The sequence below is a fragment of the Natator depressus genome, chromosome 3 (assembly GCF_965152275.1).
Source record: "Natator depressus isolate rNatDep1 chromosome 3, rNatDep2.hap1, whole genome shotgun sequence".
NCBI classification, from domain to species: Eukaryota; Metazoa; Chordata; order Testudines; family Cheloniidae; genus Natator; species Natator depressus.
The window spans coordinates 183,616,965-183,644,143 of record NC_134236.1 but is presented as its reverse complement, the minus strand read 5'-3'; the positions used below and the strand labels follow the sequence as shown (position 1 = coordinate 183,644,143).

The 27,179-nt window shown below is 46.5% G+C and overlaps 1 protein-coding gene and 1 pseudogene across 4 annotated transcripts in view; one reads left to right on the top strand and one right to left on the bottom strand.

The window, feature by feature from the left end:
- The window catches only part of FOXN2 (forkhead box N2), a 127,782-nt gene that overhangs the window by 33,982 nt on the left and 66,621 nt on the right, over positions 1-27,179 (top strand). The window lies entirely within an intron of this gene.
- Positions 22,123-23,831, bottom strand: LOC141984564 (uncharacterized; annotated as a pseudogene).

The window sequence follows — 27,179 nt, the reverse complement described above, 5'->3', positions numbered from 1 at the left end:
AAGAATTGCCACTTTTAGGTCTGTAATCGAGTGACCAAAGAGATTGAAATCAAAAATATGTTTATTTTCTCCCCTGCCCCCCACTGTTCCTCACACGTTCTTGTCAACTGCTGGAAATGGCCCACCTTGATTATCACTACAAAAGGTTTTCTCCCTCCCCCCCCACCCCCGCCAGCTCTCCTGCTGGTAATAGCTCATCTTAAGTGATCACTCTTGTTACAGTGTGTATGGTAACACCCATTGTTTCATGTTCTCTGTGTATATAAATCTCCCCACTGTATTTTCCACTGCATGCATCCGATGAAGTGAGCTGTAGCTCAGGAAAGCTTATGCTCAAATAAATTTGTTAGTCTCTAAGGTGCCACAAGTACTCCTTTCCTTTTAACTAACAGTTGTAAGGCTGCATTCCTGATCTGTTCCCGGAAAAAGCATCACACAGACAGACAGACCCTTTGTTCCCCCCCGATTTGAAATTATCTTGTCTCCTCATTGGTCATTTTGGTCAGGTGCCAGCGAGGTTATCTTAGCTTCTTAACCCTTTACAGGTGAAAGGGTTTTGCCCCTGGTCAGGAGGGATTTTATAGCACTGTATACAGAAAGGTGGTTACCCTTCCCTTTATTTTTATGACATGCCCCCCAAATCACAGATAGGGTGAAAACACTGTCTGTGATTTCTTCCTGGAGCGCTAGGAGAAAACAGAGTTAATAAGACACATGCACCTCTAAATATACTACCAATTGTATAAAGACTAACAATATTTTCCACATCTCAAGGACGATTTTAACCAGTTGATTCTGGGAAACTTTCACGGGAGAGTGCATCAGCCACTTTGTTAGAAGCTCCTGAGATGTGTTGCGTTGTATGTCGAAATCAAAATCTCAGAGAGCTAAACTCCACTGATTAAGTTTTTTGTTATTTCCCTTGGCGGTATGAAGCCACTGTAGCGCAGCGTGGTCGGTTTGCAGGTGGAAACGCCGTCCCCAAACGTATGGGCGTAGCTTTTCCAGAGCGTAGACAATTGCGTAAAATTCATTTTCACTGACTGACCAGTTGCTTTCCCTCTCAGACAGCTTCTTGCTGAGAAATACGACAGGATGGAACTCTTGATTCGGTCCTTCCTGCATTAAGACTGCTCCCACACCACGCTCGGACGCATCTGTGGTTACTAGGAACGGTTTGTCAAAGTCTGGGGCCCTTAGCACAGGGTCAGATAGGAGTGTCGCTTTAAGCTGGTTAAAGGCCTTCTGACACTCTTCAGTCCACTGAACTGCATTTGGCTGTTTGTTTTTGGTTAGTTCTGTCAGTGGGGCGGCGATTTGGCTGAATTGCGGTACAAATCTCCTGTAATATCCGGCCAAGCCTAAGAAGGATTGAACCTGTTTCTTTGACTTTGGGACAGGCCATTTTTTGATAGCATCCGCTTTGGCCTCTAGGGGGTTGATAGTTCCTTGACCCACCTGGTGTCCAAGGTAAGTCACTCTGTTTAGGCCTATTTGACACTTCTTAGCCTTAACAGTTAGTCCTGCCTCCCTTATGCGCTCGAAGACTTTTTGTAGATGTTCCAGGTGTTCTGCCCAGGAATCCAAAAATATGGCCACATCGTCAAGGTAGGTGACTGCATATTCTCCCAATCCCGCTAGGAGACCATCTACAAGTCTTCGGAAGGTGGCAGGTGCATTTCGCAGCCTGAAAGGGATACATTAAATTCATACAGCCCGACGTGTGGTGAAGGCTGACCTTTCCTTGGCGGATTCATCTAGCGGTACCTGCCAGTACCCCTTGGTTAAGTCCAAGGTAGAGATGAACTGGGCCCGTCCCAATTTCTCCAATAGTTCATCTGTGCGTGGCATTGGATAATAGTCTGGGCGAGTTACAGCATTTAGCTTATGGTAGTCCACACAAAAACGTATCTCCCCATCTGGTTTGGGAACTAGAACCACTGGAGATGCCCATGCACTGCCAGAGGGGTGGATTACACCCATCTGTAGCATACCCTGGATCTCCTGTTCTATAGCAGTTTTAGCTTCAGGAGACATTAAGTGTCTAACACTGGCTCTAATTGGGTGAGCATTACCTGTGTCAATGGAGTGGTATGCCCGTTCAGTCAGTCCTGGGGTGGCTGAGAACGTCGGTGCGTAGCTAGTGCACAGCTCCTTGATCTGCTGTCGCTGCATACACCCAAGGGTCATGGAGAGGTTCACCTCTTCCACGCCAGCATCACTTTTCCCTTTGTAGTCGACACCTTTAGGCCACTCAGTGTCATCTCCTCCCTGGGCTGTAAACTGACAAACCTTTAATTCTCTGGAATAAAAGGGCTTTAGAGAATTAATATGGTACACCGTAGGCTTTCGGTTGGAGGTGGGGAATGCTATGAGATAATTAACAGCTCCCAGGTGCTCTTGGACCGTGAATGGCCCTTCCCACGATGCTTCCATTTTATGGGCCTGGAGCGCCTTTAAGACCATGACCTGATCCCCTACTTTGAAGGAACGCTCTCTGGCATGTTTATCATACCAGGCTTTTTGCTCTTTTTGAGCAACCTGTAGGTTTCCTTTAGCAAGGGCTAAAGAGGTTCGGAGGATGTTTTGTAGGTTGGTTGCAAAGTCCAGAATGTTAGTTTCTGGAGAAGGTGTAAACCCCTCCCATTGCTGCTTCACCAACTGTAATGGCCCCTTAACCTCGTGGCCATATACAAGTTCAAATCGTGAAAACCCTAAACTGGGATGGGGTACAGCTCTGTAGGCAAAGAGCAACTGCTGCAACACTAGGTCCCAATCATTGGAATGTTCATTTACAAATTTTCCTATTATGGCCCCCAAAGTTCCATTAAATTTCTCCACCATGCCATTTGTTTGATGATGGTATGGGGTGGCAACCAAGTGATTCACCCCATGAGATTCCCAAAGGCTTTCCATAGTTCCTGCCAGGAAATTAGTTCCTGCATCTGTGAGGATGTTGGAGGGCTAACTTACCCTGGCAAAAATGTCTGTTGGTGCCTGGCACACACTTTTAGCCCTGGTGTTGCTTAGAGCTACTGCTTCCGGCCATCGGGTGGCAAAATCCATGAAAGTCAGGATGTACTGCTTTCCTCTGGGTGTCTTTTTCGGAAAAGGACCCAGAATATACACAGTTACTCACTGAAATGGAAACTCAATGATGGGGAGTGGCTGTAGAGGGGCTTTGACCTGGTCTTGGGGTTTTCCCACTCTTTGGCACACCTCACAAGACTGGACATAGGTAGAAACGTCCTTGCCTATTCCTTCCCAGTGGAATTACTTTCCCAACTGGTCTTTGGTTCTGTTCACCCCAGCATGGCCACTAGGATGATTGTGGGCTAAGTTCAAGAGCTTTTCCCAATACTTAGTTGGAACTGCCAACTCTCTTTGAGGATGCCAGTCCTTTCTGCTGGGCACAAGGAGGGTTTCCTTGTATGAGTCCTCCTTCTACAAGAAACCTGGACCTATTGGAAGAGCTGAGAGGCGGTGGGTTGCTCCGTACCACCGTCCAAGCTCCCTGGAGGCTTCCATCCACTTCCTGCTTCCTGGAACTGTTCCCTTGATGCTGGAGACATTAGTTCCTCATTGGATTGTGGACCTAGGCTTGGTCCCTCTGGAAGCGATGCAGGTGATGGGGCTGTTTCCGTTGACAGTGAACCGCTCTCCGCTGGTGCACTGTGTTGGGGTTCAGGCTCCGGCTGAGCCTCTTGTGTAGGGTTATCTGCTGCTGCTGGTACAGGTTCGGTGGGGCCCTCTGGTGTTGGGGTTGCAAGTACTGGATTCAGTGCTGGCTATGGTTCTGGTGCTGGTTGTTCTGCCGGTTCTGGTTCTGAGACTGGCTCTGTCTGGGTCTCTGGGACTGGATCCACTACTGCTGTTGCAGATGTTGGCATGGGGTCCAGTTCCATCAGCTCTGACCGGGTCCTGGTAGAAGTTTCCGGAACAGAGCTAGGTGTGACAGCTTGCTTAGCCCGGCTGCGCGTGACCATTCCCACCCTGTTGGCTAGCTTCACACGATTGGCCAAGTCTTCCTTCAACAGCATGGGGATGGGATAATCATCATAGACTGCAAAAGTCCACGTTCCTGACCAGCCCTTGTACTGGACCGGCAACTTGGCTGTAGGCAAGTCAAAAGAGTTTGACTTGAAGGGTTGAATCGTCGCTTGGACCTCTGGGTCGATTAAATTGGGGCCCACTAAGGAAGCATGGATAGCCGACACTTGTGCTCCGGTGTCCCTCCACGCGGTGACCGTCTTCCCACCCACACTCACAGTTTCCCTCCACTCTGAGGGTATGTGGGAGGTATGTGGGCCGGAGGACCTCTGGTGTGATTCCGGTGCAATGAACTGTAATCTGTTGGGGTTCTTGGGGCAGTTGGCCTTTACATGCCCCGGCTCGTTACATTTAAAACATTGTCCAGCTGATGGGTCATTGGGGTGAGGTGGGTTGCTGGAGAACAGTGTGGCGGGATGATAAGGTGTCTGGAGTGTTCCTTGGTGTGTAGTTGGGGCCTTGGGCTGCCCCCGGTAGTAGGGTGTAGTCTGAGCTTGTCCCTTCTGGTATCCGCTCCAACTGTGACCAGGGTTGTTTCTCTCTCCTCCCTCTACCCGTTCTGTTCCGGTTTGCCACACCTCTCTGTCGGTCTGGGACTGCTCGTATTGATCAGCATAAGAAGCAAGACTTTCTGCTGAGTCCATTTTCTTATCCCATAAACATTGTTTTATATCCTCCTTGGAGATATTCAGGAATTGCTCCTGAGTCATCAAATCACACATTCCTCCAAAGTTAGTTACACCCCTTCCTTTGACCCATTTATCTAACAGATCCTTCATGTGGTTTATATAAGCCACATTACTTCTTCCAGGTCCTCTCTTAAGGGCTCTAAATTTTGCTCTGTAAGTTTCAGGTGTAACTTGAAATTGCTTTAAAACCAAATCCTTGAATTTATTATAGTTAGAAGCCTCATCAATAGGCATCTTATTGAATATGTCCAGAGCCCTTCCAGTCAATTTTGCGACCAATGTGGTCATCTTGTGAGCTTCAGGAATTTGATGGAGTGTGCACAGTCTCTCAAAGGTGAGACAATATTCAGCAATATCACTGGATTAATCATACTGTGGACATAGTCACTCTCATTTGTGGATTGTTGGGTAAGGATTGTTAGGGTTATCTGGTATATTCTGCTGAGCCTTTGCCTTCTCCATCTCCAGTGCATGCTTCCTCTCTTTTTCCTTCTCCTCCAGTTCTTTTTCCCTTGCCTCCATAGCTCTCCTGTGGGCAGCCTCGTGGGCTTTTTCTGCCTCTTTCGCTGCCTCCAGTCTGGTTAACTCCAGTTTGTGTTGTGGCTTGGTTTCTGTAATCCTAGCCTCTCTGTTTTTTACTAACTTTACACCCGAGAGTTAGAAGGAAAACCACAAAACAAAACCAAAAAACCTGGCTTGTAAAATTTTGCTGTGCTGTAATGTGATACCTATATTCTCTGATAGCTATTCTCAGTGTACAGAAAAATCCTTTAAAAAAAACCCTAACACCTCTGTCTCCAGGCAAATAGACAGAAAACCCTCTAGCTGCTCTGAGCTTAAAAAAAAAAAACCCTCTTCAGGTCTGTGAAAAACTTGTGAATTTCCCTGCAGGAGGTTAACTACCCTGCCTTTAGGTAGAGAAAACTCCAGCTCAAAAAAGAAAAATCCCTTTGTTATGCCTGCTGCTCTGTCCCCCAGGCAGAGACGCAGAATTTACAGCTGCAATCCTCTTTTACAAAACCTTTTAAAATCCTGCTGTGCTTCTGGTTCAAAATGATCTCAAAATGATCTGAAAAAAATCTCAAAATGATCTCACCGCTCTGCCACCGTGTCAAGGTTCCTTCCCCACTCTGAACTTTAGGGTACAGATGTGGGGACCTGCATGAAAGACCCCCTAAGCTTATTCTTACCAGCTTAGGTTAAAAACTTCCCCAAGGTACAAACTTTGCCTTGTCCTTGAACCCTATGCTGCCACCACCAAACGTGTTAAACAAAGAACAGGGAAAGAGCCCACTTGGAGACGTCTTCCCCCAAAATATCACCCCAAGCCCTGCACCCCCTTTCCTGGGGAAGGCTTGATAAAAATCCTCACCAATTTGTACAGGTTTGAACCCAAACCCTTGGATCTTAAGAACAATGAAAAATCAATTAGGTTCTTAAAAGAAGAATTTTAATTAAAGAAAAGGTAAGAGAATCACCTCTGTAAAATCAGGATGGTAAATACCTTACAGGGTAATCGGATTCAAAACCTAGAGAATCCCTCCAGGCAAAACCTTAAGTTACAAAAAGACACAAAACCAGGAATATACATTCCATTCAGCACAGATTATTTTACCAGCCATTAAACAAAAGGAATTCTAACGCATTTCTAGCTAGATTACTTAATAACTAACAGTTGTAAGGCTGCATTCCTGATCTGTTCCCGGGAAAAGCATCACACAGACAGACAGACCCTTTGTCCCGTCCCGTCCCGTCCATCCCATCCGTCCGTCGTTCCCCCCCCCCCCCCCGATTTGAAAGTATCTTGTCTCCTCATTGGTCATTTTGGTCAGGTGCCAGCCAGGTTATCTTAGCTTCTTAACCCTTTACAGTTGAAAGGGTTTTTCCTTTGGTCAGGAGGGATTTTATAGCACTGTATACAGAAAGGTGGTTACCCTTCTCTTTATTTTTATGACAGGTCCACTTTCCACTGACTCCAGCCCTGCCAAAGTATCTATGGGGCTCTTGGTGGTGGAGGTGGGGTTACCGCTGAGGATAGCTCCAACTCCTTATAGAAATGGCATGTGTTTGGCCCAGCACTGGAGCAGTGATTTACATCCCTTGCCTTCTGGTATGCGACCTCAGCTCCTTGATCTTTACTCTGCACTGCACCATGTCCTGGTCATAGCCCTTTTCGCACAAACCTAGAAAAATCTGCCCATAGGTATTGAAATTCCTATGGCTGGAGCGCAGCTGCGACTGCACAGCCTCCTCTCCCCAAATACTGAGCAGACCCAGCAGCTCTGCAGTGGTGGAAGCGGGAGAGCGTCTGCTGTGTGGAGCCACCATTGTCAGCTAAGAAGACATAATGTGAGCTCTCCATGCCGAGTAAACAGGAAGTGGAATTTCAATAATTCCCAGGGCTTTAAAGGGAGAAGGGTGATGGTTGTTTACCTGGCTGCAGGGCAGTGGAGTTGGAACTGCTGACAAGAGTGGCCAGGAGGGGCATTGTGGGACACCTTCCGAAGGCCAATTAAAGTGATAAAATCAAGCACAGGGTCTACACTGGCACTTCGTCAAAAAAAGTTTTGTGGAAAAAGTCCTATGTCTTTCTTCGAGATGGTTTCGAATTGTCGCCAAAAGTGGCATTGCATTGTGTACACCTCCAGTGTTTTGCCACCAAAAGCTTCCTTTTGCCGCCAAAACTTTGCAGTGTAGACAAGGCCTTAAGAAAGTCTTAACCCTAACTTCTTTATAGTTGTATGACCTGATTTGTCTTGCACCTCATGTTGTAGCCATTTACAGCTGGCTGTACAAAGTGGGTGAGCTCTGATTTTCGGTGAACATTATATATGCATTTTATGCAAAAGTAAATGACTAAACAAAGTGTAAGGCTCATAGTTTATATGGGGCTTTATGTATGACCATAGTGTGTTTGAATTCATTACTTGTATGAATATGTGTGCAGACTGGGCTGTTGTTTCATAAAAGTCAAGCATGTGCATTAAACAAAGAAAATAATTAATTTAAAGTAACAAAGTTGTGTTTTCATGCATATTTCTTCAAGAAAATTACTCTTTACAGGAAATATAGTGGTGTTGGATATATCTGCAATTTGATGAAAGGTAACTTTATAGTGCGGGTAAACAGTACAGTAATCCACTCTGAAAATAGCAAACACTATATTGAATGCATCTGTATCTAACTGAACCCACATGTAAAAAAACAAAAAAACAACAACCCCCAAACAATGACAACAAAAAACACCCTTAAAACTGTTTTTTTTTGGTAACTTTGGTTTGTATATAAAAGTTTAAAAAAACAAAATGCCCTTATCTTCTGTATTTAATTGTGGTTCTGTTTGTTTTTCTTCAGTGCGTGAAAAACGGAAATGAAAAATCATATTGTATCACTTTTAAAATAGAAGCCATTCAAGACACATGGTTCATAGTTTCTGTATGTGAAGTCTTATGGAGGAAATACTATCTATTATCTTTGTTCAATATCTTTATTAACGATCTGGAGGATGGCGTGGATTGCCCCCTCAGCAAGTTTGCAGATGACACTAAACTGGGAGGAGTGGTAGGTATGCTGGAGGGTAGGGATAGGATATAGAGGGACCTAGACAAATTAGAGGACTGGGCCAAAAGAAATCTGATGAGGTTCAACAAGGACAAGTGCAGAGTCCTGCACTTAGGACGGAATAATCCCATGCACCGCTACAGACTAGGGACCGAATGGCTCGGCAGCAGTTCTGCAGAAAAGGACGTGGGGGTTACAGTGGACGAGAAGCTGGATATGAGTCAACAGTGTGCCCTTCTTGCCAAGAAGGCCAATGGCATTTTGGGATGTATAAGTAGGGGCATTGCCAGCAGATCGAGGGACGTGATCATTCCCCTCTATTTGACATTGGTGAGGCCTCATCTGGAGAACTGTGTCCAGTTTTGGGCCCCACGCTACAAGAAGGATGTGGAAAAATTGGAAAGAGTCCAGCGGAGGGCAACAAAAATGCTTAGGGGACTGGAGCACATGATTTATGAGAAGAGGCTGAGGGAACTGGGATTGTTTAGTCTACAGAAGAGAAGAATGAGGGGGGATTTGATAGCTGCTTTCAACTATGTGAAGGGGGATTCCAAAGAGGATGGAGCTCGGCTGTTCTCAGTGGTGGCAGATGACCGAACAAAGAGCAATGGTGTCAAGTTGCAGTGGGGGAGGTTAGGTTGGATATTAGGAAACACTTTTTCACTAGGAGGGTGGTGAAACACTGGAATGGGTTACCTAGAGAGGTGGTGGAATCTCCTTCCTTTGAGGTTTTCAAGGTCAGGCTTGAGAAAGCCCTGGCCGGGATGATTTAGTTGGGGATTGGTCCTGCTTTGAGCAGGGGGGTTGGACCAGATGACCTCCTGAGGTTCCTTCCAACCCTGATATTCTATGAGTCTATGCTTTCCTGCAGTCTTGGTCGGTGCGCATGCTCTCTGACAGTGTAAGCGTCCATGCATTCAGCTGGGCCCTGTCAGTCTCAGAGGAATGCATCAAATCACAGAACATGTCTTTCCTTGTCTGCTTTTTTCGCCTTCTAATCTGGGACAGCCTTTGTTCTGATGTGGAAGATACACTCACAGACAATGTTGCAGCTGCAAGGGAAAACATACATTGTTGAAAACACAAGGTTAACTCTTGCAATGAATGAAACACCTCACAGCAGTAAATACATTCCTTGAGGTACACGGCCACATTTTGTCTTTTGAAAGAATCGTCTACCAGTAAGGGACAACACATGGCAGAGCGCTGGGCAGCAGATTTAGGTTTGCAGGTAGGCATGGTAAGCACACAAGAAAGGATAGACGGTGTGAGGGCACACCCGAGGACATTTTTTGGTGTGGAAACTCTTGGGACATAAACAGGCTTTTCCGGGAACACCCTTTGCGTGGCTGTACTGGCTGCCACTGTATTCCAATTGTTTACCTCCAATTAAACATTAACCAGAATTGCATTTAACCTGTGTAGTATGATTACAAGTGTGCACTCACCAGAGGTGCCTTCCCCGCCACCACTGTCCTGCAACAGTAGGTCCTGGGAGGGAATTGGCTCCAGAGTTAGGAAAAGGTCCTGACTGTCGTGGAGAATGGCTCCTCCGCTTGCTGCGCATTCTCCTTCTCCTTCTCCTCCTCATCAACAATGTCCTCCTCGTTGTTGCCCGTGGCCGCCTGGGGCCCCTGGGAGGTATCCATGGAGAGTGTTGGGGTACTGGTGGGGTCCCCTCCTAGAATCGCATGCAGCTGCTCATAGAAGCGGCATGTCTGTGGCTCAGAACCAGAGTGACTATTCGCCTCCCTTGTCTTCTGGTATGCTTGCCTGAGCTCTTTTATTTTCACATGGCACTGCTGTATGTCCCTGGTATAGCCTTTGTTGCCCATGCCCTGTGCGATTTTCGGAATAGATGTCAGCATTTCTTCTGCTGGTTCGGAGCTCTGCCTGCACAGACTCTTCTCCTCACACAGCAATCAGATCCAGTGTCTCCTGTATGCTCCATGCTGGACCGCATTTGCGGCCCTGGGCAGTGATGGTCAGCTGTGGTGGTGAGCTCTCCACGCTGATCAAACAGGAAATGAAATTCAAAAGTTCCCGAGTCTTTTCCTGTGTACCTGGCTGAAGTGCAGTGGAGATGAAATTGCTGTCCAGAGCAGTCACATTGGAGCACTCTGGGACACCTCCTGGAGGCCAAACCCATCAAATTACACAGCGTTGTGTCTACACTACCCCTAATTCGACCCGGGAAGGTCGACTCTAGCGCTACTTCTCTTGCCGAGGTAGAATATGGGTGTTGATTTTACAAGCCCTTTAGGTTGGCGGAATGGGCTCGGTAGTGTAGACATGCACATTATATATTCAACCTAATGCGGCAAATGTTGATCTAATGCCATAGTGTGGACCAGGCCTAGGTCAACCTAAGTTTTAGGTATAGACCAGGCCTATGTTTGATTCAGTCTCTTGTACCTCGTGCTGGAAGTATTGCAGCAGCAAGTAGATTTAGTCTGAGGAAAAGCCTGTGAGACTAACAGTGAAGACTGAACCAGTGGAGTAAAGCCACTTTAGGTACCAGTGTTGCAGTGTGTCCATACTGTAAGGATGTTTTAGTTGCAGTTTTGGCCCATGTCCATACTTACACTGTACTACTGCCCTCTGAGTACCCGTGACACAGCAAAACCAGCACAGCTTCCTGAAGCAGTGGCTTCTGGGACATCTTGAAAGCCTTCTTTGACCTTTTCTCCCATAATTGCCCTGATTTCCAACTCCCAGAATTCTCTCAGTACTGGTGCCATTTCCTACCGTCTTCTTAAAGTAGAGGATGGAGTGAATTCACTGTTCTTGCCCTTTAGGGAGAGGGTTTCTGTTGGAACTTTTGGAAAGCTGTCACAAAGCTACTTAAAAAAAAATAATCTCAAATTTCTAGAATTTACTATGAAACTACTTTGAAAGTTTCTAGTTTCCAGTGCTTTCAAAAGGGAAATCTGACTCTCTCTCCTAATTTGGGTTATATTGGGTCTCTGCTGGGAAGTATTTTTACAATGCAAAGAGAGCTTCAGTTGTTGAATGGAGATCCTGAAATAGTGACAGCAGGAGGTTGGACTAGATGACCTCCTGAGGTCCCTTCCAACCCTGATATTCTGTGATTCTATGACACACTAAGGATCTGCCAAGGATCCAATTTGGGGATATCGTCTGTGACCCCTTGATGTTATAGTCTGTTCCTTATTTGGTGGCAGGTTGCTATATAATGTAATGGTATATCTACTTTATTTTTCTTTTCTGTTATGGTCACACACAATTTTTCTTCACTGTTTTTTTTTAATGGAGAGTCTTTTATAATTTCTGATAATTGGAGGAAATGACTTTCTTAAACTCTCCAATATTTTGGACATTGGAATGGAAAATATGTCATCTTCAGTTTCTTCTCTGTTGCATTGGTTACACAGATTTTCATTTCTTTTCATGCTTCATTTTGTCTTCCATTTTCCATCTCTAGTGGAATAATTCTATATTTGGTAAAAGTCTGCCTTAGTTTTTCACATTTAACTGGTGAGATTGGGTTGTGTAGCATTCTGTTTTGTTTTCAGTAGGGCTGTCAAGCGATTAAAAAAAATAATTATGCTGTTAATAATAGAGTACCATTTATTTAAATATTTTTGGATGTTTTCTACGTTTTCAAATATATTGATTTCAATTACAACAGTGAATAATATTTGCACTGTAAAAAAGAAACAAAAGAAATAGTATTTTAATTCAGCTAATACAAGAACTGTAGTGCAATCTCTTTATCATGAAAGTTGAACTTAACAAATGTAGAATTATGTACAAAAAACTGCATTCAAAAATAAAACAATGTAAAATTTTAGAGCCTGCAAATTCACTCAGTCCTACTTCGTGTTCAGCCAATTGCTCAGACAAACAAGTTTGTTTACATTTGCAGGAGATAATGCTGCTGGTTTCTTGTTTACAATGTCACCTGAAAGTGAGAACAGGTGTTCGAAGGGCACTGTTGTAGCCAGCTGTGACATTACGCTCCATATTCTTTATGGAAATACGCTTATGATATGGATATAACATAACTGAGATCATAGAATCATAGAATCATAGAATATCAGGGTTGGAAGGGACCCCAGAAGGTCATCTAGTCCAACCCCCTGCTCGAAGCAGGACCAATTCCCAGTTAAATCATCCCAGCCAGGGCTTTGTCAAGCCTGACCTTAAAAACCTCTAAGGAAGGAGATTCTACCACCTCCCTAGGTAACGCATTCCAGTGTTTCACCACCCTCTTAGTGAAAAAGTTTTTCCTAATATCCAATCTAAACCTCCCCCATTGCAACTTGAGACCATTACTCCTCGTTCTGTCATCTGCTACCATTGAGAACAGTCTAGAGCCATCCTCTTTGGAAGCCCCTTTCAGGTAGTTGAAAGCAGCTATCAAATCCCCCCTCAATCTTCTCTTCTGCAGACTAAACAATCCCAGCTCCCTCAGCCTCTCTTCATAAGTCATGTGCTCTAGACCCCTAATCATTTTTGTTGCCCTTCGCTGGACTCTCTCCAATTTATCCACATCCTTCTTGTAGTGTGGGGCCCAAAACTGGACACAGTACTCCAGATGAGGCCTCACCAGTGTCGAATAGAGGGGAACGATCACATCCCTCGATCTGCTCGCTATGCCCCTACTTATACATCCCAAAATGCCATTGGCCTTCTTGGCAACAAGGGCACACTGTTGACTCATATCCAGCTTCTCGTCCACTGTCACCCCTAGGTCCTTTTCCGCAGAACTGCTGCCTAGCCATTCGGTCCCTAGTCTGTAGCGGTGCATTGGATTCTTCCATCCTAAGTGCAGGACCCTGCACTTATCCTTATTGAACCTCATCAGATTTCTTTTGGCCCAATCCTCCAATTTGTCTAGGTCCTTCTGTATCCTATCCCTCCCCTCCAGCGTATCTACCACTCCTCCCAGTTTAGTATCATCTGCAAATTTGCTGAGAGTGCAATCCACACCATCCTCCAGATCATTTATGAAGATATTGAACAAAACCGGCCCCAGGACCGACCCCTGGGGCACTCCACTTGACACCGGCTGCCAACTAGACATGGAGCCATTGATCACTACCCGTTGAGCCCGACAATCTAGCCAGCTTTCTACCCACCTTATAGTGCATTCATCTAGCCCATACTTCCTTAACTTGCTGGCAAGAATACTGTGGGAGACCGTGTCAAAAGCTTTGCTAAAGTCAAGAAACAATACATCCACTGCTTTCCCTTCATCCACAGAACCAGTAATCTCATCATAAAAGGCGATTAGATTAGTCAGGCATGACCTTCCCTTGGTGAATCCATGCTGACTGTTCCTGATCACTTTCCTCTCATGTAAGTGCTTCAGGATTGATTCTTTGAGGACCTGCTCCATGATTTTTCCAGGGACTGAGGTGAGGCTGACTGGCCTGTAGTTCCCAGGATCCTCCTTCTTCCCTTTTTTAAAGATTGGCACTACATTAGCCTTTTTCCAGTCATCCGGGACTTCCCCCGTTCGCCACGAGTTTTCAAAGATAATGGCCAAGGGCTCTGCAATCACAGCCGCCAATTCCTTCAGCACTCTCGGATGTAACTCGTCCGGCCCCATGGACTTGTGCACGTCCAGCTTTTCTAAATAGTCCCTAACCACCTCTATCTCCACAGAGGGCTGGCCATCTCTTCCCCATTCTGTGATGCCCAGCGCAGCAGTCTGGGAGCTGACCTTGTTAGTGAAAACAGAGGCAAAAAAAGCATTGAGTACATTAGCTTTTTCCACATCCTCTGTCACTAGGTTGCCTCCCTCATTCAGTAAGGGGCCCACACTTTCCTTGGCTTTCTTCTTGTTGCCAACATACCTGAAGAAACCCTTCTTGTTACTCTTGACATCTCTTGCTAGCTGCAGCTCCAGGTGCGATTTGGCCCTCCTTATATCTTTCCTACATGCCCGAGCAATATTTTTATACTCTTCCCTGGTCATATGTCCAACCTTCCACTTCTTGTAAGCTTCTTTTTTATGTTTAAGATCCGCTAGGATTTCACCATTAAGCCAAGCTGGACCTCTCCTGTAAAGATGTACTCTCCTTAAAGATGTACTTTATGCAAGATGAATCATGTAAGGTATCATTGGAAAGGTTATGATTTACTGAATGTGTTTATCCAAATTGTATGCATGCATCATTTTTGTATCTGAAGCTGGGAATATTGACCATGTCTCCGCGGGGACGAGGGATAGCTCAGTGGTTTGAGCATTGGCCTGCTAAACCCAGGGTTGTGAGTTCAATCCTTGAGGGGGCCATTTAGGGGTTGGTTCTGCTTTGAGCAGGGGGTTGAACTAGATGACCTCCTGAGGTCCCTTTCAACCCTGATATTCTATGATTTCAAATGTGCTATGTCGGATGAGGCTTATTGAAAAAATGCACACAAGCTTAAGGATTACCCCAGGAATTGTGTGCAATAGAAACCTCTCAGAGACAGCTCTACACAGTGGGAACTGTTTGACCAAGGTCACAGCAAAGAAACTTTTCAGCAAGTGGGGGGAAGATATAAAAGAGGGACAATGACAACATGAAGGACCTCACTCTCCCTACAACAACATACTTGAAAACACCTGAGGAACAAAGACGGAACTGTTGGAAGTGATGGTCCCAGGCTGGAAGGATTTTTAGCCTGTGTAAGAAAACCTGGGAAAGCCAAGGCAATTTATGCCTTAAGAATCTGCCAGCCTGTTTATCACTCAGTGTGAGAATTTGCTAATTTATATCCTACCTATCTAGTGTGTTAAGATCAGTTTGTGGCTTTTGTTTATTTACTAAGGTAATCTGCTTTGTTCTGTTTGCTATCCCTTTAACCACTTAAAATCTACCCTTTGTAGTTAATACACTTATTTTGTTTATTATTAAACTCAGTTTATGTTATTTCTAACTCGGGGGGGGCAAGAAGTTGTGCACATCTCTCTTCACATTGAGGAAGAGGGTGGATTTCTATGAGCTTGCGCTGTGCAGATTTTCTATACAGTGCAAGACAGTATTATTTTGGGGTTATCTCCCAAAAGGGGTGTGCACGTGAGTGCTGGGGGAGTCCTCTCACACAGAGCTGATTTCAGTCTGTGTCTGCAGCGGCGTGTGGCTCTACCTATATGTGTGTGCTGCAAGAGGCCAGAGACCTTAATTCAGCAAAGCAGGGAGTGGGAACCTAGGTTGCTCGAGCAGGAGAGGCTCAGTGAAATCCCAGTATATCAGGTGGCATCCCAGAAGGGGGGGGGGTCCAACCCGTCACACCACCGTTGCAAGATATTTATGTGCCAGGTGCGCTAAAGATTTATATGTCCCTTCATGCTTCAGCTATCATTCCAGAGGACAGGCACCCATGCTGATGATGTGTTCTGCTTGATAACGATCCAAAGCAGTGCAGACTGATACATATTCATTTTCATCATCTGAGTCAGATGCCACCAGGAGAAGGTTGATTATCTTTTTTGGTGGTTTGGTGGTTTGGGTTCTGTAGTGTTGCTCTTCTAAGATTTCTGAAAGCATGCTCCACACCTCATCCCTCTCAGATTTTGGAAGGCACTTCAGATTCTTAAACCTTGGGTCGAGTGCTGTCTCTGTCTTTAGAAATCTCACATTGGTACCTTCTTTGCATTTTGTCAAATCTGCAGTGAAAATTTCTTCAAATAAACATGTGCGGGGGCATCTTCGAGATTGCTATAACATGAAATATATGGAAGAATGTGGGTAAAACAGAGCGGGAGACATACAGTTTTCCCCCCAAGGAGTTCAGTCACAAATTTAATTAATGAATTATTTTTTTAACGAGCGTCATCATCACAGAAGCATGTCCTCTGGAATGGTGGCCGAAGCATGAAGGGGCATATGACTGTTAAGCATATCTGGCACGTAACTACCTTGCAATGCTAGCTACAAAAGTGCCATGCGAATGTCTGTTCTCACTTTCAGGTGACGTAAATAAGAAGCGAGCAGCATTATCTCCCGTAAATGTTTGTCTTAGCAATTGGCTGAACAAGAAGTAGGACTGAGTGGACTTGTAGGTGCTAAAGTTTTACATTGTTTTATTTTTGAGTGCAGTTATGTAGCAAAAAAAGTCTACATTTGTAAGTTGCATTTTCACAACAGATTGCACTACAATACTTGTATGAGATTATTTAAAAATTACTATTTATTTTGTTCATTTTAACAGTGCAAATATTTGTAATAAAAATAATATAAAGTGAGCACTGTACACTTTGTATTCTGTGTTGTAATTGAAATGAATATATTTGAAAATGTAGAAAAACAAAAAATATTTAAAATAAATTTTAATTGGTATTCTATTGTTTAACAGTGCAATTAAAACTGTGATTAATCACAGTTAATTTTTTTGAGTTAATCACGTGACTTAACTGCGACTAATCGATAGCCCTGTTCTTGCATGTGACTTGTACTTTCATGCAGTAGATCTTTAAGGTCTAGTGGCTTGAGCATCGTTCAGTTTTGAATAAGGTTGTTGGTCAAGTTAGTGTTGACGCCTGGGAGTAATGGCGTATAGGAGTAGATGCACTTTTCATTTGGATATAAGTTCTGTTCCTCTAATGCTTTGCAGTGAAAGAAGGGCATGTTGCTTTAATTGAGGTGGTACCAAAAGTTTTATATTACCTGTACTTCAATTAGTATCTGTACTTCAATTAGAAGAGGGTGTGAGAGGTTACCCCTGGGGTGTCACCTGGAACTGCGGTACCACTGAGCCCCCCGACCCACCAGCCTAGGCTCCCTTTACACTGTACTGCTATGACCATCCTGCACTTTCATCAGCACACATACAGGTAGGGACATACTCAGCTGCAGTTACATGCAGACACTGTGACCAGCCCTGCATGGGAAGGCTCTAGCTAGAGAACTTCCCAGTTACTCAGGCACCCACCCCCTCTGGAGTGCAAATCCAAAATTATATTGTCTTGCACTGCACAGGGAACTGTAAAGCATAAGCTCATGAAATTCACCCCCTCCCTTAAAGTGGAGAGGAATACATAACAGTTTTCTGCCCTGAGTTATGACTCCCACACCCTGGTTTTAGACAAAGCAAAAACAAGTTTATTAACCAGAAAAGATAGCTATTAAGTAATTATAAGGGATAGCAATCAGATCAAAGCAGATTACCTATTAAATAAACAAAACACGCAAACTAAGCTTAATATACTACATAGATTGGATATAAATAGCAATTTCTCACCTTAAGTGATGGTACAAGCAGGCTGTAGATTCTTAAGGGGCAAGCTGCAGTTGCTTACAGCTTCGAAATCCCAGGTGTTTCATTCACAGGCTAAAAATCCCTTTAGCTTGGGTCCAGTACTTCCCCCAGTTCAGTCTTTGTTCCTCAGGTGTTTCCAGGAGTCTGTTTGGGTGGGGAGTCAGTGAAGAACCAAGATGATGTCACTCCCCTGCCTTATATAGCTTTTGCATATGGCAGGAACCCTTTGTTTCAAAGCTTGGTTCCCACGCCAGCCAGTGGAAAAATACTGATATCCAAAGAGTCCGGCACTAGGTGACTTGGTCACATGTCCCTGTAGTGTCACAGTAGCCATCACTCGGATGCTGTTTGTAGTGTCCTCAGGGAGGGCCCCCTCCCTCCCCCTCCCCCCCCCTCCCCTCCCGGGAGATAAGCTTCTTCTAAGGCCTATTGCAGTGGTTCTCAAACTTTGGTACTGGTGACCCCTTTCAAATAGCAAACCTCTGAGTGCGACCCCCCTTATAAATTAAAAACACTTTTTTATATATTTAACACCATTATAAATGCTGGATGCAAATCGGGGTTTGGAGTGGAGGCTGACAGCTTGTGACCCCCCCATGTAATAACCTCGCGACCCCCTGAGGGGTCCCGACCCCCAGTTTGTGAATCCCTGGCCTATTGTTTTCTCCTAATGGCTCATTAACCTGAATGGACCCTTCCCAGCCAGCCATCTAGACTGAGAGCCTTTTGTCTAGTGGGCATTCCCCAAGTGTAAACGCATTTGAAATATAGATACATGGTCAATATTTATAACTTCAGATAAAAAAATGTTACATGCATACAAATAGGATAATCATATTCAGTAAATTGTAACCTTTTCAATGATATCTCAGATGAGCTATCTTGCATAAAATACATCATAATATGCCATAATCTATCATAATAATATTTCTATGAGGAATATGGGGTGTAGTGTCACAGATGGGAATTTTCTTGTTAGTTTTCCTCTGTAGTTGGTGCTTCTGAAATTCCTATTGCATGCAGTATAATTGGAGCATGGTAAGTATAGGGCTTTCCTTGGGGTTTTACCCTAATTGAGGTATTTGGTTATTATGGTTGGGCTCTAGAGTTGGCACTCATAGAGTGTGCTGGACCTATGTACTTCCACTCAAAACATACTGCAGATTTTCTCCACAGATAGTCATGCATGGCTATGTGACATCAACATTTCCACTCTGCTTCTCTAAAATAAGGGCAATCAAGTGGCTATGCTTGTCCTTGAGGCAACATGCTAATTTCTTTGTTGATAGGATTTCTCATGTCTCATCACTAAGGCTAAGTTTTTGTTACAGATATTTTTAGTAAAAGTCACAGACAGGTCACGGGCAATAATAAAAAATTCACGGAAGTGTGACCTGACTGTGGCTTTTACTAAAAATACGCAAGACAAAATGAGTAGGCTGGGCAGCTGGGGTGGGGTCTGGGAGCTCCAGGGTCCCCCCGTTGCAGCTGGGAGCTGCTGGGGTCCCCCTGCCACCTGCAGCGGCCAGGAGGTCCAGGGGTCCCTCTTGCTGCCCGTTGTGGTTGGGATCCCCCCTGCTGCCGGCAGCAGCTGGGAGTGGTGGGGGTCCCTCTAACCACCTGCAGTGGCTGAGAGTTCCATGGATCCCCCCTGCCACCCGCAGTGCATGGGAGCATTGGGGATCCCCCCCGCCACATGGGGCGGCCATGAGCAGCGGATATTCCCCCTCCCGCAGGGTCCCCCTTGCCGCCCGCAGCGGCCGGGAGCAGCAGATTCCCCCTGCCGCCCATGGTGACCGGGAACGGCAGGGGAGCTGTGGGGTTCCCCACTGCCACCTGCAGTGGCCAGGAGGAAGCCCTGCAGCTTTCTGCCTCCGCAGGCGGCAGGGGACCCTGCAGCTCCCAGCCAGCGCTGGCTGAAGTCATGGCGGTCTTTGGAAGTCACGGATTCCATGACTTCCATGATCTCCATGACTAAATTGCAGCCTTTCTCATCACAGTTTGTTTAAGGGCATCCTACCAGTTTCTACCTATCCTCTGATTAACCAAACAATATGTAAGATTCTGGTATGAGTATTCCTTGGTTAACGTTCATTTATTTCAGTTTCTGAGGATCACTTCTATCTTTTATGATCCTGCATCTGCTTGTGAAACAATGATGGGTACAATAATCTTTCTTACAGGGTCTGGAAAACGTCATGTGGCAGCGTGGGTTCACGGTATGATGACATTTTGACACATCATCAGTTGTTGATGCAATATGAATCATGCTGAATTTGTCTCATTGCACAAACTGTAAGAAATGGCTGTGCTAGGAGTGAGTTTTAGTCTCCATAATGATTAAATCCATGGCATCTTTGAGATTTTCAGTAAAGCTATGTTGTCTACTGTGAAAGTCAGGTTGTATGGGTGCAAGAGGGTGCTAAAAGGCAGATATATTAGTCCCAGAATGTTAAAGGCCTTCTTCCCTACTAACTGAGAAGCGGTTACCACAGGTCAATTAGGGACAACTGAATCCAATTAAGGGCTGCCTGAAGCATTTAAAAACCCTCCTTCTCTGGTGAGAGAAAGGGAGAAGAGAGACAGAAAAACAGCTGCCAAGCTAGTGCAGCAGGGAAAGAAGCTGCTCTAGGCCATGTCTACACTACGAAAGTACTCCGATTTTACAGAAGTCGATTTTTGGGAACAGACTGTATAAAGTCGAGTGCATGCGTCCACACTAAGCACATTAATTTGGCAGTGTACCGTGACAGTACCATGGCAAGCGTCGACATTCCGAGCAGTGCACTGTGGGTAGCTATCCCACAGTTCCTGCAGTCCCCCCTGCCCATTGGAATTCTGGGTTGAGCTCCCAATGCCTGATGGGGCCAAAAATTTGTCGCAGGTGGTTGTGGGTAAATGTCATCAGTCAGCCCTCCCTCCCTCCGTGAAAGCAACAGCAGAAAATCATTTTGCACCCTTTTCCCTGGATTGCCCGAGCAGATGCCATAGCACGGCAAGCCTGGAGCCAGTTCAGCTCACCGCAGCAGTTATGACCATTGTAAACACCTCGCGCATCATTGTGCAGTTTATGCAGAACCAGCACCTGAAAAACCAGGCGAGGAGGTGACGGCAGCATGGTGATGAGGACATGAACACAGATTTCTCTAAAACCGCGGTCCCCGGCAATTTGGAGATCATGGTGTTACTGGGGCAGGCTCATACCATGGAACACCAATTCTGGGCCAGGGAAACAAGCACAGAGTGGTGGGACCGCATAGTGTTGCAGGTTTGGGATGATTCCCAGTGGCTCCGAAACTTTTGCATGCGTAAGGGCACTTTCATGGAACTTTGTGACCTGCTTTCCCCTGCCCCAAAGCGCAAGAATACCAAGATGAGAGCAGCCCTCACAGTTCACAAACGAGTGGCAACAGCCCTGTGGAAGCTTGCAATGCCAGACAGGTACCAGTCAGTCGGTAATCAATTTGGAGTGGGCAAATTTACTTTGGGGGTTGCTGTGATCCAAGTAGCCAACTCAATCATTGAACTGCTGCTATCAAAGGTAGTGACTCTGGGAAATGAGCAGGTCATAGTAGATGGCTTTGCTGCAATGGGATTCCCTAACTGTGTGGGGCTATAGACGGAACCCATATCCCTATCTTGGGACCAGACCACCAGGGCAGCCAGTACATAAACGGCAAGGGGTACTTATCAATGGTGCTGCAAGCAGTGGTGGATCAGAAGGGACGTTTCACCAACATCAATGTGGGGTGGCCGGGAAAGGTTCATGATGCTCGCATCTTCAGGAACTCTGGTCTGTTTAAACGGCTGCAGGAAGGGATTTACTTCCCAGACCAGAAAATAACTGTTGGGGATGTTGAAATGCCGATAGTTATCTCTGGGGACCCAGCCTACCCCTTAATGCCCTGGCTCATGAAGCCGTACACAGGCATCCTGGACAGTAGTCAGGAGCTGTTCAACTATAGGCTGAGCAAGTGCAGAATGGTGGTAGAATGTGCATTTGGATGTTTAAAGGGTCGCTGGCGCAGTTTACTGAGTCGTTTAGACCTCAGCGAAACCAATATTCCCATTGTTATTGCTGCTTGCTGTGTGCTCCACAATCTCTGTGAGAGTAAGGGGGAGACATTTATGGCGGGGTGGGAGGTTGAGGCAAATCGCCTGGCCTCTGAATACGCGCAGCCAGACACCAGGGCGGTTAGAAGAGCACAGCAGGAAGTGCGGTGCATCAGAGAAGCTTTGAAAACCAGTTGGCAGTGTACTGTGTGACACTTCTATTTGTTTCTCCTTGATGAAAACCCTCCCCCTTGGTTGCCTCTAAATTCGCTGTAAGCCACCCGCCCTCTGCCCTTCGATCACAGCTTGCTTGCAAAGGAAATAAAGTCACTGTCGTTTAAAAACCATGTATTCTTTATTAACTGATTATAAAAATAGGGAGATAACTCACAAGGTAGCCTGGGTGGGGTGTGGGAGGAGGGTAGGAGGGAAGGAAAAGGCCACTTCAAAACTTGTTGAATGACAGCCTTCTGTCCACTGGGGTGGAGGGCCCGGAGCCTTAATTCCCCTTAATTCCCTCCCTCCCCCTGCATTCTTGGCTGTCTGGGTGAGGGGGCTATGGAAATTGGGGGGGAGGGAGGGCGGTTAAACACGGCTGCAGGGGCAGTCTGTGATCCTGCTACCGTTCATGAACCTCCAACAGACGCCGGAGCATGTCCGTTTGATCCTGCAGTAGCCCCAGCATTGCATCATGCCTCCTCTGATCTTCCTGCCACCACCTCTCCTCATGTTCATCGGCCACTTTCCTGTACTCTGCTATTGTGTCCCTCCACACATTCTGCTGAGCTCTGTCAGTGCCGGATGACTGCATGAGCTCAGAGAACATTTCATCGTGCGTGCGTTTTTTTTGCGACCTTATCTGAGATAGCCTTTGGGACGGAGGAGGGAGGCTTGAAACATTTGCAGCTGCTGGAGGAAAAAAAAGGCAGTGAAGTATTTAAAAAGATACATTTTACAGAACAATGGCTATATTCTTTCATGGTGAACAACACTATTCACATTACATAGGACATGTGATTTTGGTACAAGGTCGCATTTTGCATCTTATATTGAGTGCCTGCGGCGTTGGTGTTAGAGATCACACACACAGTGCCGGGCAACAGAATTCGGCTTGCAGGCGGCCATGGTTAGCCGTAGTCTTTTGGCTTCTGCAACCTTCATAACATCAGCGCCCTCCTCTCCCATATCAAGCAAATCACGTTGAGTTGGCCATTTAGTGCTGCGGTTTTTCTGTTAACGTGCAGCAGCAGAAACCAAACTAACCACCCCCCCATCCAATTCTCTGGGATGATTGCTTTACCCCTCACCCGACTGCGTGGCTGGTATCAGGGAAGATCCCAGCTAGCCAAACACAAATAGCTCAGCGCCAATGCCCCCCTCTCCCCCCCACTGCTTGGTTAACCGCGGGGAGGATTTCTTTTCAGCCCACAGGCAAACAGCCCAGTAGGAACGGCCACCTCTGAATGTCCCCTTAATTAAATTCCCCTATTTCAACCAGGTTACCATAAACGATATCACTCTCCTGAGGATAACACAGAGAGATAAAGAACAGATGTTGCTTGAATGCCAGCAAACACCAGGACCATATGCTGCCAGGCTTTGTCATGCAATGATACCAGATTACTTGCTACTAGCATGGCATGGTAAAGTGTCCTACCATGGAGGACGGAATAAGGCTGCTCTCCCCAGAAACCTTCTGCAAAGGCTTTTAGAGTACCTCCAGGAAAGCTTCATTGAGATGTCCCTGGAGGATTTCCGCTCCATCCTCAGACATGTTAACAGACTTTTCCTGTAGCTGTACTGGCCATGAATGCATCCCAAGTCCTCAGGGCTACTTAATCATTAAAAAATGCTTGCTTTTATTACATGAATTATATTTACAAAGGTACACTCACCAGAGGTCCCTTCTCCGCCTTAGTTGGGTTGGGAGGGTATTTCAGTCAGGGTGAAAAAAAGATCTTGGCTGTCAGGGAGAACAGTGTTCTGTGTGCTTTCCTCAAGCTCGTCTTCCGCCTCCTCATCTTCCCCGTCCATAAAATCCTCAGGCATGGCGGAGAGTACCCCATCATCGGAGTCCACGGACAGGGGTGGGGTAGTGGTGGCAGCCCCCCCTAGAATCGCATGCAGCTCAGCGTAGAAGCGGCATGTCTAGGGCTCTGTCTCGGAGTGTCCGTTTGATTCTTTGGTTTTCTGGTACGCTTGTCTGAGCTCCTTAAGTTTCACGCGGCACTGTGTTGCGTCCCTGCTGTAGCCTCTGTCCCGCATGGCCTCGGAGATTTTTTGAAATGTTTTGGCATTTCGTATTTTGGAACATAGTTCTGATAGCACGGATTCCTCTCCCCACACAGCGATCAGATCCAGTACCTCCCATTCGGTCTATGCTGGAGCTCTTTTTCAGTTCTGGGACTGCATGGTCACCTGTGCTGATGAGCTCGCCTGGCCAAACAGGAAATGAGATTCAAAAGTTCCCGGGGCTTTTCCTGTACACCTGGCCAGTGCATCCGAGTTGAGAGTGCTGTCCAGAGCAGTCACAATGGTGAACTGTGGGATAGCTCCCAGAGGCCAGTACCTTCGAATTGCGTCCACGCTAACCCTAATTCGAAATGGCGATGTCGATTTCAGCGCTAATCCCCTCTTTGGGGAGGAGTACAGAAATTGGTTTTAAGAGCCCTTTATGTTGAAAAAAATGGCTTCGTTGTGTGGACAGGTGCAGGGTTAATTTGATTTAATGCTGCTAAATCCGACATAAACTCGTAGTGTAGACCAGACCTTAGGGTGAGAGGCTATGCTCCTTTCCATAGGGGAAAGAGTGAAGCCTGAGTGCCTGTTGGGGGAAGGACTTACACCCCAGGACAACCAACAGGATGACACCCTGCACCAGTGGGGAGGCAGGGTAAGGTACCCCGCTGGGTTTTTTGCTTTATGAGACTTCTTTTCCTTTTTGGTTGGTGAAGGACCACCTTTAGGCCTACCCTGAGGCCTACCCTGAGAATATGACCAAGGGAGCTCAGAAGGGGGAAGGCAAAACCCTGCCTGGGGTGGGGTTGATTACCCCAGGCCCACCATTGCCAGAGGGAGAAGTGCTAAGTCTGACGAGACGAAGGAGGTGTCTTGCCACGCTACACTTAAAATGTGACAGTAGCATAGCTGTAGCACTTCAGTGTCAACACTTACTACAGAGATGGGTGGGGTTCTTCCATTGCTGTAGGTAATCCACCTCCCCAGAAGGTGGTAGCTTGATCGACAGAAGAATTCTTCCATTGACCTAGCGCTGTCTACACCAGGGGTTAGGTCAGCTTAACTACATCTCTCAGAGCAAGGGTGGGGAGTGGGGTCGGGGGCTTGCTCCACTCCGGCGCTCCAGGCAGGGAGTGGGGTCGGGGGCTTGCTGGCCAGATTAAAAGGCTTGATGGGCTGGACGTACGGCTCCCAGAAGCAGCGGCATGTCTCCCCTCTGGTTCCTACATATAGGGGCAGCAGGGGGCTCCACACGCTGCCACCGCCCCAAGCACCGGCTCTGCAGCTCTCATTGGCCGGGAACTGCGCCCAATGGGAGCTGCAGGGGCAGCACCTGTGGACGGGGCAGTGCACAGAGCTGCCTAGCCGACTCCGCACCTCTGCATAGGAGCTAGTGGGGGGACATGCTGCTGCTTCCGGGAGCTGTTTGAGGTAAGCGCCGCCCGGAACCTGCACCCCTGACCTCCACCCGTGCCCCTGCCCCAGCCCTGATCCCTGCCTGCTGAACCCCTCAGTCCCAGCCTGGAGCCCCCGCCTGCACCCCAAACCCCTCATCCCCAGCCCCACCCCAGAGCCCGCACCCCCAGCCGGAACGCTCATCCACTCCCCCAACACCCCAACTCTTCTGCCCCAGCCCAGATCCCCCTCCCATATTCCGAACCCCTCTGATCTGACCACAGCCCCCTCCAGCACCCCAAACCCCTCATCCCTGGCCCCACCTCAGAGCCTGCACCTTCAACCAGAGCCCTCACCCCCTCCTGCACCCCAACCCCCAATTTCATGAGCATTCATGGCCCGCAGTACAATTTCCATACCCAGATGTTGCCCTCAGGCCAAAAAGTTTGCCCACCCATCCCAGAGTGTGGATTTTTCACACCCTTGAGAGACATAGCTATGCCAATGTAACTTTTAAGTCTATATCAGCCCTAAGAGTACTATTTGTCTGTTGGTTTTGGTGACGTCTATACACTTGCCCACTAAGAACTAGACTAAGGATTTATATGCACTATAAAATTTTACCAAGTTTGTAACCAGGTTTTCTCTTGGTTATCTTGATGCATGGTTCATTTCCAGACACACAGTTCCTAATTGCAGGTGTGGAGTGTTACAACCCCACTGTCGAGCAGGGATGTAGCAGGATTGTTGAGGTGGAACCACATTCTAATATGACTTTGGAGATGGGAGTAGATCTGTAACAGAGCTGGCCAGCCCTGCTAGTTCCTAGGTTGTCTTTGGGGGAGTACATCCCAGGTACATTGAATGATGTGTTACAGGAAGCACTCTGGTCATACCAGAGACTAACCAATTTATTTGAGCATAAGCTTTCGTGAGCAACAGCTCACTTCATCGGATGCATTCAGTGGAAAATACACTGAGGAGATTTATATACACACAGAACATGAAAAAATGGGTGTTTATCATGCACACTGTAAGGAGAGTGATCACTTAAGATGAACTATTACCAGCAGGAGAGTGGTGGTGGGGGGGGGGGAGAAAACCCTTTGTAGTGATAATCAAGGTGGGCCGTTTCCAGCAGTTAACAAGAACGTCTGAGGAACGGGGGTGGGGGGAGGGGTGGGGGGAAGAGGGGGAATAAACAAGGGGAAATAGTTTTATTTTTTGAATTGACTCAACCACTCCCAGTCTCTATTCAAGCCTAAGTTAATTGTATCCAATTTGCAAATTAATTCCAATTCAGCAGTCTCTCGTTGGAGTCTGTTTCTGAAGTCTTTTTGTTGAAGGATAGCCACTTTTAGGTCAGAAATCGAGTGACCAGAGAGATTGAAGTGTTCTCCGACTGGTTTATGAATGTAATAATTCTTGACGTCTGATTTGTGTCCATTTATTCTTTTACGTAGAGACTGTCCAGTTTGACCAATGTACATGTCAGAGGGGCATTGCTGGCACATGATGGCATATATCACATTGGTAGATGTGCAGGTGAACGAGCCTCTGATAGCATGGCTGATGTGATTAGGCCCTATGATGGTGTCCCCTGAATAGATATGTGGACACAGTTGTCAATGGGCTTTGTTGCAAGGATAGGTTCCTGGGTTAGTGGTTCTGTTGTGTGGTATGTGGTTGCTGGTGAGTATTTGCTTCAGGTTGGGGGGCTGTCTGTAGGCAAGGACTGGCCTGTCTGCCAAGATTTGTGAGAGCGATGGGTCGTCCTTCAGGATAGGTTGTAGATCCTTGATGATGCGTTGGAGAGGTTTTAGTTGGGGGCTGAAGGTGACAGCTAGTGGCGTTCTGTTATTTTCTTTGTTGGGACTGTCCTGTAGTAGGTGACTTCTGGGTACTCTTCTGGCTCTGTCAATCTGTTTCTTCACTTCAGCAGGTGGGTATTGTACTTGTAAGAATGCTTAATAGAGATCT